This window comes from Oncorhynchus gorbuscha, linkage group LG21 (assembly GCF_021184085.1).
Source record: "Oncorhynchus gorbuscha isolate QuinsamMale2020 ecotype Even-year linkage group LG21, OgorEven_v1.0, whole genome shotgun sequence".
Lineage (NCBI taxonomy): Eukaryota > Metazoa > Chordata > Actinopteri > Salmoniformes > Salmonidae > Oncorhynchus > Oncorhynchus gorbuscha.
The window spans coordinates 3,482,407-3,499,906 of record NC_060193.1 but is presented as its reverse complement, the minus strand read 5'-3'; the positions used below and the strand labels follow the sequence as shown (position 1 = coordinate 3,499,906).

General features: G+C 45.4%; 1 pseudogene; it reads right to left on the bottom strand.

Annotated features, from left to right (window-relative positions):
* The window catches only part of LOC124008317, a 43,164-nt pseudogene that overhangs the window by 14,500 nt on the left and 11,164 nt on the right, over positions 1-17,500 (bottom strand).

Genomic DNA, 17,500 nt, shown 5'->3' with positions numbered 1-17,500 from the left:
GAGAGAGGGAGGGAGGGAGGGAGAGGGGGGAGGGAGGGGGAGGAGAGGGAGGGGGAGAGGGGGAGCGAGGGAGGGAGGGAGGGAGGGAGGGAGGGAGGGAGGGAGGGAGAGAGGGAGGGAGGGGAGGGAGGGAGGGAGGGAGGGAGGGAGGAGAGGGAGGGAGGGAGGGAGGGAGGGAGGGAGGGATGGGAGGGAGGACAAATGAAGAGGAGGGGGGAGGGAGGAGAGGAGGGGAGAGAGGAGAGAGGAGGTGGAGAGGGAGGAGAGGAGGTGGAAATGGGGACTTTTTTTCATTGAACCAGGACTTTTCCCCATTCATTCTGTTGGTTTAATTAACGAAGGTCATGTTTAGTTGATCCACCAGACCTAGTAAATATTGGGTGGAAGTGTCCTGATAAGTTAGTTGCTTACCTTGACTGAGTGGTTGTGAAAGTCTGTCACTATGATCTCATTGTTGTTGTTGACGGCTGCAAAATGAGGACCTGGTCGGAAGAGAGGAGAGTGGAGGCAATGAGGTGGAGAGAGGAGGAAAGGAGGTGGAGAGAGGAGGAAAGGAGGTGGAGAGAGGAGGAAACGAGGTGGAGAGAGGAGGAAACGAGGTGGAGAGAGAAGGAAAGGAGTATGTGGAGAGAGGACAAATGAAGAGGAGGTGGAGAGAGGAGGAGAGGAGGTGGAGAGAGGAGGAGAGGAGGTGGAGAGAGGAGGTAGAGAGAGGAGGAGAGGAGGTGGAGAGAGGAGGTGGAGAGAGGAGGAGAGGAGGTGGAGAGAGGAGGAGAGGAGGTGGAGAGAGGAGGTGGAGAGAGGAGGAAAGGAGTATGTGGAGAGAGGAGGTGGAGAGGAGGAGGAGAGAGGAGGTGGAGAGAGGAGGTGGAGAGAGGAGGAAAGGAGTATGTGGAGAGAGGACAAATGAAGAGGAGATGGAGAGGTGAAGAGGAAGTGGAGAGAGGAGGAGAGGAGGTGGAGAGAGGAGGCAATGAGGTGGAGAGAGAAGGAAACGAGGTGGAGAGAGAAGGAAACGAGGTGGAGAGAGAAGGAAACAAGGTGGAGAGAGAAGGAAACGAGGTGGAGAGAGGAGGAAAGGAGTATGTGGAGAGAGGACAAATGAAGAGGAGGTGGAGAGAGGAGGAGAGGAGGTGGAGAGAGGAGGAAAGGAGTATGTGGAGAGAGGACAAATGAAGAGGAGGTGGAGAGAGGAGGAGAGGAGGTGGAGAGAGGAGGAGAGGAGGTGGAGAGAGGAGGAGAGGAGGTGGAGAGAGAAGGAAACGAGAATGTGGAGAGAGGACAAATGAAGAGGAGGTGGAGAGAGGAGGAGAGGTGAAGAGGAAGTGGAGAGAGGAGAGATGGATCATGATCATCACCATCATTATCATTCCCATCATCATCACCATCATGACCCTCAGCATCATCATCAACACACCTGCAAACTGTTTGTCTCCGTTGCCGCGGCTACCGAATTTAGAAACGAGCTTGCCGGTTGGCTGGAAGATGAAGACGGTGCATGCCTTGTTGTCAACGACGATCACATGACCGTTCTGATCCACTGACACGCCCTTCGGTCCCATTAGCCTACCAGAGCCCAGCTTGGCCTGACAGACAGACAGATGACACAACCAATCAGAGGACAGGTAAGCCTGACATAACAGCTAACACAACCAATCAGAGGACAGCTTGGCCTGAAAATAGAATAAAGTTACCTGTATGTCACTTATATGTCACCTGTAGATTGTTATGCTCAGACATTTGGAGGGGTAGATACCCAAAGTACCCCCCCCCCCAAAAAAAAAAAAAAAATAGCCTGAACAAAAAAAGTGCCATTTTGTTATGTTCCTTATTCTAAAATGGATTATATTAAAAAATGTACTCAGCAATCTAAACACAATATCCTATAATGACAAAGGGAAGATTTTCCGAAGATTTTTGTGAATTTATTTAAAAAAATAAAAAAACAGAAATACCTTATTTGCATAAGTATTCAGACCCTTTGCTATGAAACTTGGAAATATGTGCAGGTGCATCCTGTTTCCATTGATCAACTTGATTGGAGTCCACCTGTGGTAAATTTGATTGATTGGATATGATTTAGAAAAGCACACACCTGTCAGATCAAAAACCAAGCCATGAGGTCGAAGGAATTGTCCATAGAGCTCCGAGACAGGATTGTGTTGAGGCACAGATCTGGGGAAAGGTACCAAAACATTTATGAAGCATTGAAGGTCTCTAAGAACACAGTGGCCTCCATCATTATTAAATGGAAGAAGTTTATAACTACCAAGACTCTTCCTAGAGCTGGCCTCTGGCAAAACTGAGCAATCGGAGGAGAAGGGCCTTTGTCAGGGAGGTGACCAAGAACCGGATGGTCACTCTGACAGAGCTCTAGTGTTCCTCTATGGAGATGGGAGAACCTTCCAGAAGGACAACCAATATTGAACATCTGGAGGAACCTGGCACCATCCCTAAGGTGAAGCATGGTGGTGGCAGCATGATACGGGGGGGGGGATGTTTATCAGCGGCAGGAACTGGGAGACTAGTCAGGATCAAGGGAAAGATGAACAGAGCAAAGTACAGAGAGATCCTGGATGAAAACCTGCTACAGAGCTCTCAGGACCTCAGACCGGGGTGAAGGTTCACCTTCCATCAGGACAACAACCCTAAGCACACAGCCAAGACAATGCAGGAGTGGCTTCCGGAAAATTCTTTGAATGTCCTTAAGTGGCCCAACCAGAGCCCGGACTTGAACCCAATCGAACATTTGGAGAGACCTGAAAATAGCTGTGCAGAGACTCTTCCCATCCAACCTGAGAGAGCTTGAGATGATTTGCAGAGAAGAATGGGAGAAACTCCCCAAATACAGGTGTGCCAAGTTTGTAGCGTCAAACCCAAGAAGACTCGAGGCTGTAATCGCTGCCAAAGATGTTTCAACAAATTAGTGAGTAAATGATCTGAGTACTTATGTAAATGTAATATTTCAGTTGTTTTATTTTTTTATATATGTGCAAAAATATATATATATTTTACTGTTTTTGCTTTGTCATTATAGGATATTGTGTGTAGCTTGATGAGGGGAAAAATCATTTAATCCATTTTGGGATAAGGCTGTAAAGTAACAAAATGTGGGAAAAGTCAAGGGGTCTGATCACCGTTATTCTCCACAGGGCAGACTACATGCAGAATACTGTTATTCTCCACAGGGCAGACTACATGCAGAATACTGTTATTCTCCACAGGGCAGACTACATGCAGAATACTGTTATTCTCCACAGGGCAGACTACATGCAGAATACTGTTATTCTCCACAGGGCAGACTACAGGCAGAATACCGTTATTCTCCACAGGGCAGACTACATGCAGAATACTGTTATTCTCCACAGGGCAGACTACAGGCAGAATACTGTTATTCTCCACAGGGCAGACTACAGGCAGAATACCGTTATTCTCCACAGGGCAGACTACAGGCAGAATACCGTTATTCTCCACAGGGCAGACTACATGCAGAATACTGTTATTCTCCACAGGGCAGACTACATGCAGAATACCGTTATTCTCCACAGGGCAGACTACAGGCAGAATACCGTTATTCTCCACAGGTCAGACTACATGCAGAATACTGTTATTCTCCACAGGGCAGACTACATGCAGAATACTGTTATTCTCCACAGGGCAGACTACATGCAGAATACCGTTATTCTCCACAGGGCAGACTACATGCAGAATACCGTTATTCTCCACAGGGCAGACTACATGCAGAATACCGTTATTCTCCACAGGGCAGACTACATGCAGAATACTGTTATTCTCCACAGGGCAGACTACATGCAGAATACCGTTATTCTCCACAGGGCAGACTACATGCAGAATACTGTTATTCTCCACAGGGCAGACTACATGCAGAATACCGTTATTCTCCACAGGGCAGACTACAGGCAGAATACTGTTATTCTCCACAGGGCAGACTACAGGCAGAATACCGTTATTCTCCACAGGGCAGACTACAGGCAGAATACCGTTATTCTCCACAGGGCAGACTACAGGCAGAATACCATTGTTCTCCACAGGGCAGACTACATGCAGAATACTGTTATTCTCCACAGGGCAGACTACATGCAGAATACCGTTATTCTCCACAGGGCAGACTACAGTTATTCTCCACAGGGCAGACTACAGGCAGAATACCGTTATTCTCCACAGGGCAGACTACAGGCAGAATACCGTTATTCTCCACAGGGCAGACTACAGGCAGAATACCGTTATTCTCCACAAGGCAGACTACAGGCAGAATACCATTATTCTCCACAGGTCTGTAACAGCTAGTAAAGTTATGCAGCTTCTGGTCAGCTAGCTAGTAATGTTATGTAGCTTCTGGTCAGCTAGCTAGTAATGTTATGTAGCTTCTGGTCAGCTACCTAGCTAGTAATGTTATGTAGCTTCTGGTCAGCTACCTAGCTAGTAACGTTATGCAGCTTCCGGTCAGCTGGCTAACTAGCCAAAGATATACAGCTGGCTAGCTAGTAACGTTGTGCCACTGCCGGTTAGCTGGCTAGCTAGTATGCAGCTAGCTAGTTAACCAATAACGTGCAGCTGGCTAGCTAGTAATGATATGCAGCTTCCGGTCAGCTAGCTAGCTAATCAGTAATATGCAGTTGGCTAGCTAGTAATGATATGCAGCTTCCGGTCAGCTAGCTAGCTAATCAGTAATATGCAGTTGGCTAGCTAGCTAGTTAATAATATAGCTAAAAAAGGAAACAACTTAATACAGTTGAACTAAGAATGTATGCCTGTGGAGGAGGAAGGGGAGGAGCATCCTCCTCAGAGAATTTCATACAAATAAAAATCATGAAACATTTTAAAAAGTTATCCTTTTTTAGATAACTTCAACGGTGAAGTGGCGACTCCGGGATGCTGGCCAAAGAAAAAGCCATATCTCAGACTGGCCAACAAAAAGAAAAGATTAAGATAGGCAAAAGAACACAGACACTGGACAGAGGTACTTTGGGACAGAAAGGCCAGCATCCCGGAGTTGCCTCTTCACTGTTGACATTGAGACTGGTGTTTTGCAGGCACTATTTATTAATCAAGCTGCCAGCTGAGGACTTGTGAGGCGTCTGTTTCTAAAACTAGTTTGTGCTGTTCTGTGAAGGGAGTAGTACACAGCGTTGTACGAGATCTTCAGTTTCTTGGCAATTTCTCGCAATTGCTAGCCTTCATTTCTCAGAACAAGGATAGACTGATGAGTTTCAGAAGAAAGTTAATGGTTTCTGGCCATTTGGAGCCTATAATCAAACCCACAAATGCTGATGCTCCAGATACTCAACTAGTCTAAAGAAGGCCAGTTTTACTGCTTCTTTAATCAGAACAACAGTTTTCAGCTGTGCTAACAATTTCAAAAGGGTTTTCTAATGATCAATTAGCCTTTTAAAATGATAAACTTGGATTAGCTAACACAACGTGCCTTTGGAACACAGGAGTGATGGTTGCTGATAATGGGCCTCTGTACACCTGTCTAAATATTCCATTAAAAAAATCTGCCGTTTCCAGCTACAATAGTCATTTACGACATTAACAATGTCTACACTGGATTTCTGATCATTTTGATGTTATTTTAACGGACAAAAAAACGTGCTTTTCTTTCAAAAACAACAACATTTATAAGTGACCCCAAACTTTTGAACGGTAGTTTTTTTTTCAAATGAACTTACTTAGCTAGCAAATGCAGCTAGCTAATTTAGCCTGCTCAAACACCCGGCTCAAACAGAGAGGGATGCTTTGTTAGCTAGCTGGCTATAACAGAGGGATGCTATGTTCGCTAGCTGGCTATGACAGAGGGATGCTATGTTCGCTAGCTGGCTATAACAGAGGGATGCTATGTTCGCTAGCTGGCTATAACAGAGGGATGCTGTGTTAGCTAGCTGGCTATGGCTATCCAACAGAGAGGGATGCTATGTTAGCTAGCTGGCTATGACAGAGGGATGCTATGTTAGCTAGCTGGCTATGACAGAGGGATGCTATGTTCGCTAGCTGGCTATGACAGAGGGATGCTATGTTCGCTAGCTGGCTATGACAGAGGGATGCTATGTTCGCTAGCTGGCTATAACAGAGGGATGCTATGTTCGCTAGCTGGCTATAACAGAGGGATGCTGTGTTAGCTAGCTGGCTATGGCTATCCAACAGAGAGGGATGCTATGTTAGCTAGCTGGCTATAACAGAGGGATGCTATGTTCGCTAGCTGGCTATAACAGAGGGATGCTGTGTTAGCTAGCTGGCTATAACAGAGAGATGCTATGTTAGCGAGCTGGCTATGGCTATCCAACAGAGAGGGATGCTATGTTAGCTAGCTGGCTATAACAGAGGGATGCTATGTTAGCTAGCTGGCTATGTAAGGGTTTTATTAATGTATTGCCACCGGGTCCTGCACGTGTAACTGCCAAACTGTTTGCTGACTGTACACTGTACTGCATGATCGTAGCGGGTTTTCTAACGCGTTGGTTCCAGTAGCTATTTTCACTCTGACGTTAGCTAATAATGGTGACAATGATGTAGGCTGTGTGTAGCGGTTAGCGGTTACGGTATGAAGGTTTGGCTTGGAAAAGTTTTTTTTTTTTTCCGCCTGGTCACAGAGAGCTGATGTCTTGTGAAGTCCACAAGCGAAGGGAAAATGTGAGTGGAGGATGATGGGAGAAGGAATTATAAAACAATAAAAGGGATCATGCGGTTTGTATGTGGCTGCTGTGACAGTGAACTGTGTTTGCGTGTGATCAGGGGTGTATTCATTCCGCCAATTCTATAAATAAAAAATAAAAAGATTAAATGGAAGCAAAGGATAAACATTCCTGAATTTGACCAATAGAAACTCTCGCTTGAAACTCGTGGACTAATGATTACAGGTGGATGCAGGCCATAATGATTACAGGTGGATGCAGGCCATAATGATTACAGGTGGATGCAGGCCATAATGATTACAGGTGGATGCAGGCAATAATGATTACAGGTGGATGCAGGCAATAATGATTACAGGTGGATGCAGGCAATAATGATTACAGGTGGATGCAGGCAATAATGATTACAGGTGGATGCAGGCCATAATGATTATAGGTGGATGCAGGCCATAATGATTACAGGTGGATGCAGGCAATAATGATTACAGGTGGATGCAGGCCATAATGATTGTGTCACTTTCTGTCACCTTGATTACTCAAAATCCTCTCTACCTGTGCACCTACGTTGTAAACTTTAATTCCTAAGGTTGTAACAACCTCGTGATAGGCAACATTTGTAGTAACCTAAACCTGTCACTGTTACATTGAACTGGGTGAATATGAATGACAGTAACCTAAACCTATCACTGTTACATTGAACTGGGTGAATATGAATGACAGTAACCTAAACCTGTCACATTGAACTGGGTGAATATGAATGACAGTAACCTAAACCTGTCACTGTTACATTGTTGTCTCCTGTCTGTCTCCTGTATGTCACCTATATGTCGCCTGTATGTCTCCTGTATGTCACCTGTATGTCACCTGTATGTCTCCTGTATGTCTCCTGTATGTCTCCTGTATGTCTCCTGTATGTCTCCTGTATGTCACCTGTATGTCTCCTGTATGTCTCCTGTATGTCACCTGTATGTCACCTATATGTCACCTGTATATCTCCTGTATGTCACCTATATGTCACCTGTATGTCTCCTGTATGTCACCTGTATGTGTATGTCTCCTGTATGTCTCCTGTATGTCACCTGTATGTCTCCTGTATGTCTCCTGTATGTCTCCTGTATGTCACCTATATGTCGCCTGTATGTCGCCTGTATGTCACCTGTATGTCTCCTGTATGTCTCCTGTATGTCACCTATGTGTCTCCTGTATGTCGCCTGTATGTCTCCTGTATGTCTCCTGTATGTGTCCTGTATGTCTCCTGTATGTCTCCTGTATGTCACCTGTATGTCACCTGTATGTCTCCTGTATGTCTCCTGTATGTCTCCTGTATGTCTCCTGTATGTCACCTGTATGTCTCTTGTATGTCGCCTGTATGTCACCTGTATGTCGCCTGTATGTCTCCTGTATGTCTCCTGTATGTCACCTATATGTCTCCTGTATGTCTCCTGTATGTCACCTGTATGTCTCCTGTATGTCTCCTGTATGTCTCCTGTATGTCACCTGTATGTCTCCTGTATGTCACCTATATGTCTCCTGTATGTCACCTATATGTCACCTGTATGTCACCTGTATGTCACCTATATATCACCTGTATGTCTCCTGTATGTCGCCTATATGTCACCTGTATGTCACCTATATGTCACCTGTATGTCACCTGTATGTCACCTATATGTCACCTGTATGTCTCCTATATGTCACCTGTATGTGTATGTCTCCTGTATGTCTCCTGTATGTCTCCTGTATGTCACCTGTATGTCTCCTGTATGTCTCCTGTATGTCACCTGTATGTCACCTATATGTCGCCTGTATGTCGCCTGTATGTCGCCTGTATGTCGCCTGTATGTCTCCTGTATGTCGCCTGTATGTCTCCTGTATGTCTCCTGTATGTGTCCTGTATGTCTCCTGTATGTCACCTGTATGTCTCCTGTATGTCACCTGTATGTCTCTTGTATGTCTCCTGTATGTCTCCTGTATGTCACCTGTATGTCTCCTGTATGTCTCCTGTATGTCTCCTGTATGTCACCTGTATGTCTCCTGTATGTCTCCTGTATGTCTCCTGTATGTCTCCTGTATGTGTCCTGTATGTCTCCTGTATGTCTCCTGTATGTCACCTGTATGTCACCTGTATGTCTCCTGTATGTCTCCTGTATGTCTCCTGTATGTCTCCTGTATGTCACCTGTATGTCTCTTGTATGTCGCCTGTATGTCACCTGTATGTCGCCTGTATGTCTCCTGTATGTCTCCTGTATGTCACCTATATGTCTCCTGTATGTCTCCTGTATGTCTCCTGTATGTCTCCTGTATGTCTCCTGTATGTCTCCTGTATGTCACCTGTATGTCTCCTGTATGTCACCTATATGTCTCCTGTATGTCACCTATATGTCACCTGTATGTCACCTGTATGTCACCTATATGTCACCTGTATGTCTCCTGTATGTCGCCTATATGTCACCTGTATGTCACCTATATGTCACCTGTATGTCACCTGTATGTCACCTATATGTCACCTGTATGTCTCCTATATGTCACCTGTATGTGTATGTCTCCTGTATGTCTCCTGTATGTCTCCTGTATGTCTCCTGTATGTCACCTGTATGTCTCCTGTATGTCTCCTGTATGTCACCTGTATGTCGCCTGTATGTCGCCTGTATGTCGCCTGTATGTCGCCTGTATGTCTCCTGTATGCCGCCTGTATGTCTCCTGTATGTCTCCTGTATGTGTCCTGTATGTCTCCTGTATGTCACCTGTATGTCTCCTGTATGTCACCTGTATGTCTCTTGTATGTCTCCTGTATGTCTCCTGTATGTCACCTGTATGTCTCCTGTATGTCTCCTGTATGTCTCCTGTATGTCTCCTGTATGTCACCTATATGTCACCTGTATGTCACCTGTATGTCACCTATATGTCACCTGTATGTCTCCTATATGTCACCTGTATGTCTCCTGTATGTCACCTATATGTCGCCTGTATGTCGCCTGTATGTCGCCTGTATGTCGCCTGTATGTCTCCTGTATGTGTCCTGTATGTCTCCTGTATGTCACCTGTATGTCTCCTGTATGTCACCTGTATGTCTCCTGTATGTCTCCTGTATGTCACCTGTATGTCACCTGTATGTCTCCTGTATGTCTCCTGTATGTCTCCTGTATGTCTCCTGTATGTGTCCTGTATGTCTCCTGTATGTCACCTATATGTCACCTGTATGTCACCTGTATGTCTCCTGTATGTCGCCTGTATGTGTCCTGTATGTCACCTGTATGTCTCCTATATGTCTCCTGTATGTCACCTGTATGTCTCCTGTATGTCACCTATGTGTCTCCTGTATGTCACCTGTATGTCTCCTGTATGTCACCCGTATGTCACCTGTATGTCACCTGTATGTCGCCTGTATGTTTCTTATATGTCTCCTGTTTGTCTCCTGTAAATCTCCTGTATGTCTCCTGTTTGTCTCCTGTAAATCTCCTGTATGTCTCCTGTTTGTCTCCTGTAAATCTCCTGTATGTCTCCTGTCTGTCTCCTGTAAATCTCCTGTATGTCGCCTATGTGTCTCCTGTATGTCTCCTGTATGTCTCCTGTATGTTCACCTTGTATTTGCCCTGTATGTTTCCTGTATAACCCCTGTATAACCCCTGTATAACCCCTGTATGTTCACCTTGTATTTGCCCTGTATGTTTCCTGTATAACCCCCCCTGTATGTTCACCTTGTATTTGCCCTGTATGTCTGCTGTATGTCTCCTGTATGTCTCCTGTATGTCACCTGTATGTCACCTGTATGTCTCCTGTATGTCTCCTGTATGTCACCTGTATGTCTCCTGTATGTCACCTGTATGTCTCCTGTAAATCACCTGTAAAACCCCTGTATGTCACCTGTATATCTCCTGTATGTCTCCTGTATGTCGCCTGTATGTCACCTGTCTGTCTCCTGTCTGTCTCCTGTCTGTCTCCTGTATATCTCCTGTATGTCTCCTGTATGTCTCCTGTATGTTCACCTTGTATTTGCCCTGTATGTCTCCTGTATAACCCCTGTATAACCCCTGTATGTTCACCTTGTATTTGCCCTGTATGTCTCCTGTATGTCTCCTGTATGTCTCCTGTATGTTCACCTTGTATTTGCCCTGTATGTCTCCTGTATGTCTCCTGTATGTCTCCTGTATGTCTCCTGTATGTTCACCTTGTATTTGCCCTGTATGTCTCCTGTATGTTCACCTTGTATTTGCCCTGTATGTCTCCTGTATGTTCACCTTGTATTTGCCCTGTATGCTCACCTTGTATTTGCCCTCGCTGGAGAAGATGCTGACCCACTTGTTGTCGTAGTCGGCGATGATGATGTCACCGTTGGGGTGAACAGCCACACCCGTTGGCCGTTGGAGTTGCCCTGGCGACCGACCCCTCACCCCAAAACGACTGTTAAATTCCCCCTCATTAGAGAAGATCTGTCCGGGGGGGAGGGACAGACACACACAAACACACAAACGATCAAAATTCTGCCACGGTGTGTGTGTGTGTGTGTGTGTGTGTGTGTGTGTGTGTGTGTGTGTGTGTGTGTGTGTGTGTGTGTGTGTGTGTGTGTGTGTGTGTGTGTGTGTGTGTGTGTGTGTGTGTGTGTGTGTGTGTGTGTGTGTGTGTGTGTGTGTGTGTGTGTGTGTTTACCTGGACACACTGGTTATTGCTGTCTGCTATTAGAATCCTGCCATTGGAGGACGCCGACACACCCTGCAGGTTAGTAAACTCTCCTTTATTTCTCCCCTTAGTACCTGGAGTGCACAGAGTGAAAACATTATTCATGGAGAAACTAGAGCTAGAGAGAGAAATAAAGAGAGAAGCAGACAGAGAGAGAAGCAGACAGAGAGAGAAGCAGACAGAGGGAGAAGCAGACAGAGAAAGAAGCAGACAGAGAAAGAAGCAGACAGACAAAGAAGCAGACAGACAAAGAAGCAGACAGACAAAGAAGCAGAAAGACAAAGAAGCAGACAGACAAAGAAGCAGACAGACAAAGAAGCAGACAGACAAAGAAGCAGACAGACAAAGAAGCAGACAGACAAAGAAGCAGACAGACAAAGAAACAGACAGACAGACAGACAGACAGACAGACAGACAGACAGACAGACAGACAGACAGACAGACAGACAGACAGACAGACAGACAGACAGACAGACAGACAGACAGACAGACAGACAGACAGACAGACAGAGAAAAATAAATAAAAATGGACAGATCTCCTCCTCTCACCGATCCTGAAGATGAGATCATCTTCGATGGGATTCTCTTTGCGTCTGGGTGTTCCCAGGGCACTGCCTGTCCTCCTGGACCCTTTCTTCTTACTCCCAGGGGACTTTCCTCTCCGCTTAGCCCCCTCAGACGAGCCTGTAGACGGGGTGGCGGTGGCCGCCAGAGAGGTGGCTGTGGTGGTGGGAGGAGACTCCTGGAAAATACATTGAACGTGGAGTTAGAGGGACGGTAGACAGTCCACCAAAAAACATGTTCCATCATCCTAATTTAACACCATCTTCTCTGCTTTGTTTTCTCTCTTGTTTCCCCTCCCTCCTTCCCTCTATTTTTTTTCAACCCCTCTCCCTGCAGTAAATCTTGCAGTGTATTCTGGGTAGCAGTGAGGCTGTCTTGGCATTGTTGAGCCATCTCTCTCTCTCTCTCTCTCTCTCTCTCTCTCTCTCTCTCTCTCTCTCTCTCTCTCTATATATATATAATATATATATATTTCTAACCCTTATATATATAGAGAGAGAGAGTGTTGTAACGATGTGCAAATTGTAAAGGGAAAATAAATAAAATAAAGAAATATGGGTTGTATTTACAATGGTGTTAGTTCTTCACTGGTTGCCCTTTTCTTGTGGCAACAGGTCACACATCTTGCTGCTGTGATGGAACACTGTGGAATTTCACCCAGTGGATATGGGAGTTTATCAACATTGGATTTGTTTTCGAATTATTTGTGTGTCTGTGTAATCTGAGGGGAATACGTGTCTCTAAAATGGTCATACATTGGGCAGGAGGTTAGGAAGTGCAGCTCAGTTTCCACCTCATTTTGTGGGCAGTGAGCACATAGCCTGTCTTCTCTTGAGAGCCATGTCTGCCTACGGCGGCCTTTCTCAATAGCAAGGCTATGCTCACTGAGTCTGTACATAGATCCAAACTTAAGGAAAGCTTTGACTGTCACAGTGGTCAGGTATCCTGTCACTGTGTACTTTCTGTTTAGGGCCAAATAGTATTTCTAGTTTGCTCAGTTTTTTTGTTGAGTCTCTCCAATGTGTCAAGTAATTATCTTTTTGTTTTCTCATGATTTGGTTGTGTCTAATTGTGTTGCTGTCCTGGGGCTCTGTGGGGTCTCTCTCTATCTCTCATTACCTCAGGGTCCGGGGACCTGGTAACTCTGAGTCTGAAGGGACTTCCTTTGATGTGTTGGTCATAGAGCCGGAGAGCCAATGAAAACTCTCCTTCCTTGTTTACAGTGTAAACAAAATCATATGTTCCGTTCTTATAGTCGAGTATCTCTCCGTCCGCCACGCTGCCATCTGGAGTACACACCTAGAAGGAGATATAACAACACTATTTATCCATGTATGGTAATTAGTTTAGTGTAACGTAGCATAGCTTAGCATAGAGTAGCATACATTCATTTATTTTATATTATTTTAGCGTAACGTAGCATAGCTTAGCATAGAGTAGCATACATTCATTTATTTTATATTATTTTAGCGTAACGTAGCATAGCTTAGCATAGAGTAGCATACATTCATTTATTTTATATTATTTTAGCGTAACGTAGCATAGCTTAGCATAGAGTAGCATACATTCATTTATTTTATATTATTTTAGCGTAACGTAGCATAGCTTAGCATAGAGTAGCATACATTCATTTATTTTATCTTACTTTAGAGTAACGTAGCATAGCATAGCATAGCGTAGCATACATTCATTTATTTTATCTTAGTTTAGCGTAAGGTAACGTAGCATAGTGTAGCATACATTAGTTTAGTTTGTTTTAGTGTAGCTGAAAGTGCGTGTCGGCCCCCCACCTCAGCAGACAGGATGGCATTGCCGCTCCTGCATGGTCCGCCGGCCTTGTCTCTGGTCATTATGGTTACGCAGGCTGGGAGACCCACGATGCACTGCTCCAGTCCCACACCCGACGCCTCACTCTGGCTCGCCACCGCACTTGGGACGACAATCATGATGTCATTATTTTTATTTAATTTATATTAATTGTTTCATTTCATTTTTAATACAAAAAATACATTTTGTTCATTCATAATTTATTTATTTGTTTATTCATATTTTATCTCTGATTACAGCAGCAAGTTCATGTCCCACCATTCCATCGCTCCTCCCGGGATGTTAATCAGCCACCTTTCGGATACTGGTCCACCTGACGACTCTGACCTGGTAGTGACGATAGACCCCAGCTGATATAGACTGACCTGGTAGTGACGATAGACCCCAGCTGATATAGACTGACCTGGTAGTGATGATAGACCCCAGCTGATATAGACTGACCTGGTAGTGACGATAGACCCCAGCTGATATAGACTGACCTGGTAGTGATGATAGACCCCAGCTGATATAGACTGACCTGGTAGTGACGATAGACCCCAGCTGATATAGACTGACCTGGTAGTGATGATAGACCCCAGCTGATATAGACTGACCTGGTAGTGATGATAGACCCCAGCTGATATAGACTGACCTGGTAGTGACGATGGACCCCAGCTGATATAGACTGACCTGGTAGTGATGATAGACCCCAGCTGATATAGACTGACCTGGTAGTGACGATAGACCCCAGCTGATATAGACTGACCTGGTAGTGATGATAGACCCCAGCTGATATAGACTGACCTGGTAGTGATGATAGACCCCAGCTGATATAGACTGACCTGGTAGTGACGATAGACCCCAGCTGATATAGACTGACCTGGTAGTGACGATAGACCCCAGCTGATATAGACTGACCTGGTAGTGATGATAGACCCCAGCTGATATAGACTGACCTGGTAGTGATGATAGTTCCCATCTGATATAGACTGACCTGGTAGTGATGATAGTCCCCAGTTTGTGGATAGACTTTCTCAGCCCCTCTGTCTCCATCAGTAAATCCAGCTGATCGTTCTCCTCAGCCTGGAACGGTAGCCCTACCGGAAATACACACGTTAAAAACTGTAGCCCTACCGGAAATATACACGTTAAAAACTGTAGCCCTACCGGAAATATACACGTTAAAAACTGTAGCCCTACCGGAAATATACACGTTAAAAACTGTAGCCCTACCGGAAATACACACGTTAAAAACTGTAGCCCTACCGGAAATATACACGTTAAAAACTGTAGCCCTACCGGAAATATACACGTTAAAAACTGTAGCCCTACCGGAAATATACACGTTAAAAACTGTAGCCCTACCGGAAATACACACGTTAAAAACTGTAGCCCTACCGGAAATATACACGTTAAAAACTGTAGCCCTACCGGAAATATACACGTTAAAAACTGTAGCCCTACCGGAAATATACACGTTAAAAACTGTAGCCCTAAAATATACACGTTAAAAACTGTAGCCCTACCGGAAATATACACGTTAAAAACTGTAGCCCTACCGGAAATATACACGTTAAAAACTGTAGCCCTACCGGAAATATACACGTTAAAAACTGTAGCCCTACCGGAAATACACACGTTAAAAACTGTAGCCCTACCGGAAATATACACGTTAAAAACTGTAGCCCTACCGGAAATATACACGTTAAAAACTGTAGCCCTACCGGAAATATACACGTTAAAAACTGTAGCCCTACCGGAAATATACACGTTAAAAACTGTAGCCCTACCGGAAATATACACGTTAAAAACTGTAGCCCTACCGGAAATACACACGTTAAAAACTGTAGCCCTACCGGAAATACACACGTTAAAAACTGTAGCCCTACCGGAAATATACACGTTAAAAACTGTAGCCCTACCGGAAATATACACGTTAAAAACTGTAGCCCTACCGGAAATACACACGTTAAAAACTGTAGCCCTACCGGAAATACACACGTTAAAAACTGTAGCCCTACCGGAAATACACACGTTAAAAACTGTAGCCCTACCGGAAATATACACGTTAAAAACTGTAGCCCTACCGGAAATATACACGTTAAAAACTGTAGCCCTACCGGAAATATACACGTTAAAAACTGTAGCCCTACCGGAAATACACCGTTAAAAAACTGTAGCCCTACCGGAAATATACACGTTAAAAACTGTAGCCCTACCGGAAATACACACGTTAAAAACTGTAGCCCTACCGGAAATACACACGTTAAAAACTGTAGCCCTACCGGAAATATACACGTTAAAAACTGTAGCCCTACCGGAAATATACACGTTAAAAACTGTAGCCCTACCGGAAATACACACGTTAAAAACTTGTAGCCCTACCGGAAATAAAAAAACTGTAGCCCTACCGGAAATATACTTAAAAACTGTAGCCCTACCGGAAATATACACGTTAAAAACTGTAGCCCTACCGGAAATATACACGTTAAAAACTGTAGCCCTACCGGAAATATACACGTTAAAAACTGTAGCCCTACCGGAAATATACACGGTAAAAATATACACGTTAAAAACTGTAGCCCTACCGGAAATATACACGTTAAAAACTGTAGCCCTACCGGAAATATACACGTTAAAAACTGTAGCCCTACCGGAAATATACACGTTAAAAACTGTAGCCCTACCAGACTGTACAAAAATATAAATGTAACATGTAAAGTATTGTTTGTTTCAAGAGCAAAAAAAAAATCCTAGAAATGTTCCATCTGCACAAAATATTATTTCTCTCAAATGTTGTGGAGAAATTACACAGGTGCACCTTGTGCTGGGGGAAATAAACAGCCACTTTAAAATGTGCAGTTTTATCACACAATACAATGCCACAGATGTCTCAAGTTTAGAGGGAGCGTGCAGTTGTCATGCTGACTCCAGAAATGTCCACCAGAGCTCTTTCCAGATAATTTAATGTTCCTTTTTCTACCATAAGCCGCCTGCCTCTAATATCGTTTTTAGAGAATTTGGCAGTCTGTCCAAACGGCCTCACAACAGAAGACCATGTGTAACCCCGCCAGCTCAGGACCTTCACATCCGGCTTCTTTATCTGCAGGACTGTCTGAGGGGAGGGGGGTGCAGAGGAGTATTTTTGTCTGTAATAAAGCCCTTTTCTGGGGATAAACTCAATCTGGTTGTCTGGGCCTGGCTCCCCAGTGGCTGGGCCTGGCTCCCCAGTGGCTGGGCATGGCTCCCCAGTGGCTGGGCATGGCTCCCCAGTGGCTGGGCCTGGCTCCCCAGTGGCTGGACCTGGCTCCCCAGTGGCTGGGCCTGGCTCCCCAGTGGCTGGGCATGGCTCCCCAGTGGCTGGGCATGGCTCCCCAGTGGCTGGGCCTGGCTCCCCAGTGGCTGGGCATGGCTCCCCAGTGGCTGGGCATGGCTCCCCAGTGACTGGGCATGGCTCCCCAGTGGCTGGGCATGGCTCCCCAGTGACTTGGGCATGGCTCCCCAGTGGCTGGGCATGGCTCCCCAGTGACTGGGCATGGCTCCCCAGTGGCTGGGCATGGCTCCCCAGTGACTTGGGCATGGCTCCCCAGTGGCTGGGCCTGGCTCCCCAGTGGCTGGGCCTGGCTCCCCTGTGGCTGGGCCTGGCTCCCCAGTGGCTGGGCCTGGCTCCCCAGTGGCTGGGCCTGGCTCCCCAATGGCTGGGCCTTTTCCCTCTGAGGACCACCCATGGCTACACTCTTGCCCAGTCGTGAAATAATTAGATAATGGGCTAAATAATTAGATAACTAAGGAATTGAATTCAATTG